The sequence below is a fragment of the Primulina huaijiensis genome, chromosome 13 (genome assembly GCF_012295235.1).
Source record: "Primulina huaijiensis isolate GDHJ02 chromosome 13, ASM1229523v2, whole genome shotgun sequence".
NCBI classification, from domain to species: Eukaryota; Viridiplantae; Streptophyta; class Magnoliopsida; order Lamiales; family Gesneriaceae; genus Primulina; species Primulina huaijiensis.
The window spans coordinates 3,893,680-3,898,399 of NC_133318.1; positions in this window are offsets into that span (position 1 = coordinate 3,893,680).

The window sequence follows — 4,720 nt, forward strand, 5'->3', positions numbered from 1 at the left end:
TTAATTTTAAATATCCCCGCTGCTTCCGTGAAAGAGAGGTGTCCTAAACCACTAGACGATGGGGGCTAAGGAGTGATGCTATGTGATCGCATGATGTTCATACCATACCTAACACAAAACTTCCAAAAAAATATTTTTTAAAAACATAAATTTAAACAATAACAAAAACTATCATATTTAAATAATTATCTTGACTAATAATAGAGAAAGATTATAAATTTTGTCTATATTTTTTAATTGTAACATAAACTCAAAATAACACATCTACACAATGAATAATATAAGTGAGAATTAATAGCATATAATAATGTAATTGTTGTATTGATAATTCTTTAATCTTTCTTGATGCTATAAAAGATAATTTAATGGATCGACTCCATATTTTTGTGTAATATTGTAAATACTGACATGGTTCAACTTTCATGGAATCTTTTATATAAAAAAAATATTAATAATTGGTTAGTTATTAAAATAAAAGTCATGTATTTAATTTACTAATTATTTATGTGATAATTTATTCAAGAAAAATCAAAAAGTACTCACAAAATTAAGAAATATATTTTTTAAATCAATTAAATTAATATTTTTAGATAATTTTATTTTTAGACAGTCGATGAGAGAAAATGATGAAGAATAAAATAGTAAATTTTACTACACATCACATATTGGTTTTAATGTAGTGTGTGTGTGTGATATATATAACCTTTAATTTTCAAACTTTATTACGCAATAAATATTGACAGCTGAGGCACTGAACATAACATAATTAATTGTTTTCAGAAGTGAAAATTTTGCAACATTCTTCACAGACAACTCCCCAGCATCAAAATTTTCTGGGAAAGGCAAGTACAGCAAGCAGTAAAGAATCTCATTTTTGGATAAAAGATTTATGAGAATGTCATTATCTAAATATAAATTGAAATCTCAGCAGGGTTTTGTTTTAAACCAAACTTCATTGTGTGTTGGATGCTGACAATGACACCATGCTCTGACCAGACCTCGAATTCCAACATAACATTGTGAAATCTGGGATTAACTTATTCACTAAACATACTTTCTTAGATCCTTGGGTTTGTTTGTTTATCTTTATTAAATTAAAAATCTGGATTCAAAAAGTGCTCTTTTAAAGCATGAATGTGTCAGTGGTGTTGAATTCAGCTTCATTTTTGTAATAAAGTGGATCTCTGTGGTTTCTGAGGTTAGTTCTCATCTGGGTTGTGCTTTTTTTCTTTAATTTTTATTTGATTGGCAGTGATCTATTTTTTTTTTGTTCTGCAAATTATGGCACTAAAATTCAGATAATCTTACTTGTTTTCCTTTAGCGTTACTGGTTCCGATAAGAGTTCTGTGGCTTTTCTGTAGAAGTTCATTGTTGCTTTTAGCTGGAATTTCGTGTCTTAAATGAATTACGAGTTAACTTGGCTTGTACGTCTTGTTTGATGGCGTAGATGTAAAGAAAGGAGAAGTATTTCTTGTGTTCTTTTATGAATCTTTATGTTTAGTCCATCTTCTTACTGTTCTGTGTAATTGTAAGTGAGGAACAGATAGAAATATGATGATATTGTCTCTGTCTTGGTGAATTTTTTGTATTGAACTTTGAATTGGATGAGCTGCCATTTTATGTTCTTCTAGTGAATCAGACAATGGGATTTCGGACCTCGTCTTTGATCTTGCTGGCCTTTCTCCCAACTATTTTAGCCCTGAATTTGGAAGAGGCAAAACTTATCATTGACACAAGTACAATAATCACCGAAACAGATGCTAATTATGTTTGGCGGCCTCGAGATAAGTGCAAATACAACAGATGCCCATGGGGATCATCATCCGTTATAAATCTTGTAAGTCATTATAATAATGATTATTTCTTATATGCAATGTCCGTTGTAACTCGTTTCCTTTGTCAGAACTTATCTCACCCTTTTCTGAATAACGACAAGGTATACACTTCCCTACTACGAGGATCTCAATTCGGATGAGTTGGGTGGGTCGGATCGGGTTGAGCAATAGTGTTATTCAAAAATTACTCAACCCGAACATGAACCAACACGAAAACTCTCAACCTGAACCTGAACCGAATCAACCCGTTTAACCCGATCTTGAATTTTTTTAAATAAAATTAAATAAAATTCAAAATAATAATAATAATTTAATTTAAACACATAATAACAAAATCTCTCTCATATATATGATTTAAATTTGAAAGTCTAATTGTAAAAAAATAAAGTATATTTACTAAATCAAATAAACAATTATTTAAAAAATAAAAAAATGTTCAGAGTAAATATTAAATTATGAAATTTATGATATAAATATACAATAAATATTTTTTCAGACATACAATATGTAAAAAAATAGACAATATTTATTAATTATATATATTTTTTTAAAAATTAAAATTTTCGGGTCAACACGAGTTGATCTGAACCCAACCCAATCCGATCATTTTTTTCGGGTCAGCTATCGGGTTCAACCCGATCTGACCTGAACCCGAAAACCTCAAACCCAAACCTAATTTTTTCGGATTGAACCATGTCGGGTTGGTGGGTCGTGTCTGATTTTGACACCCCTACATACGACAAACTTTGGGAAAATTATATGTGAATTATAATATTACATGTTATTTCTACTGATACGATCGATTGGAAGACATAGTTGAGATAAAATAGTTCGTTCTTGAAATATTGAACATGATAAATTAAATCGAGTTTGGTTTTCAAACCAAGAGGAATACATTCAAAATAATCCATCATAAAAAACATATCAAACATTTTGTAAATGATTTGAAAGATATGCAAGTTGAATGAGTAAAAATATTTTTGGTTGAAGCATTTGATCAAACATTTGATATGTAATATTTTTGTATTTGAAAGACATATAAAATGTTTCAACAATGCATCTAAAAAATAGTAACAATAGTAAATAAGTGCGAAAAATAAATACACAAATTTTTTTGTTGATGTTCGGAGATTAACTCTTACGTCACCCCTTCTTCCACATAGAAAAGATTCACTAGAAGACTTTGATTAGTACATTTTTGTATGAACCCATTTCAAATTAGGACTTATTTATTGAAACTCATAGCTCACTCGATTGTAGAACGCAACATCACAATCCGCAAAATGTTTAATGTCTCTTATGTCAAGACTATAAACACAATATTTAATGTCTGTATGTAAAGACTATCACTCATCTAAACTTTGAAGCTCAACTCTCTTGTAAATGTATAAGTGATTGTGTGTGTGAGAATTTAATCCATTATAATATATTTATCTCTTAAATATACCCTTACACATTGAGCTAACTAATTTCTTCAAAGCTGCTTATGCTTTGAATCTCTTTCAAAATATTGTATTTGTTTTTCCTGATGTTGTATCTATAGGCACCAAGAATGATATATACATTAGATACAATAATATGACCGTTTAGGAAAGTTATGGACAGTTTGTGACATTAAAACGGTTAAATCCGCCTGGTCACTTTTCCCTTGCCTTACTGATTTTGAGCTTTGCTATCAGTTAGGCTCGTCAGCTAGGCTGATCAATTAGCTAGATTCGTTTCTGTTAGGCCGAGCCTTGCTGATTTGAGGTCCGAGCCTTGCTGATTTCGTCATGTGCAGAACCTGCAACTTCGTCGTGATTTATCAGCTTCTTAAACTCCAATTAAAATTCGATTTGTGAAGGTGATTTGCAAATCACCGTCTTAGTTTCGTAACACATACTGAACCATTCCATTATGATAACCGACTAACCGAGCTAATCGGGCTGATCAACATTCGGTAACTGTTCATGTCCAAGTGATCCTTGCTGATCAGCCAAACTAATTAACATTACTGCCATTAGTTTGCATAGATAACATCTGATTTCTCCCAACTGACGTGAAATATGATTTGTCCCAAATTTAGTTTTTTGTTCAGTTGTTTTGGTGGCTAGTCATTTGAATAAGCGAACAGTGATATATCATCGAAATACTGAAGCTCGCTAGATTTTTCAGTTTGGTTAAATTCGAGTTTCAGTTTCCATTTTGAGATAGAAAGTTCACACTTGAATAAATATACTAGAAATACAATAAAAAGTTTCTTGATCATCAAAATCAAGATTGTTAGTGTTTCTAAACTCAACAATCTTCTCTTTTTTTATGATCACAAAACTTGGATAAAAATCATTACAACTAACATATTTCTCCATCTTTTTATATGAATAAAGAAATAGATTTTAAAACACATTAAGTACGAAATTTTTCTCTTTCTCAATATTTAAAATCCATCTCCATCTTAAAATCATAATTAGCTTTCTTCTTATACTTTTGAAAGTTTGAAATTGATAAAAATAGAAGGATAACTAACCGATGTAAATATTTTCAAAAGATGGTATTTTCAAAATATGCAATGCACAAATAATAGGAAAAAATCAACACGTGAATACATGAAACAAGCATCTAGCTTCAACAAGAATAAGCAACTCAAACTCATAAATTTCAACCAACAAAAAATCAAGACATGCTTGTCAACACCAATATTCATAAACATTGAAAATGTCCCTTATTAGTCATTAATTACAATAAACAAATGCAAGTGAATTGCTAACCAAGCTAGCATCAGATGTAATATCTAATTGGCATATTACTCCAGTACCATAGAATAAATAAAACTTGGAACGAAGGTGTCAAGTTTTCTTGATGGTATGTGACTAAAATTTGGATTTTGTCTCATTTTCCATTGATG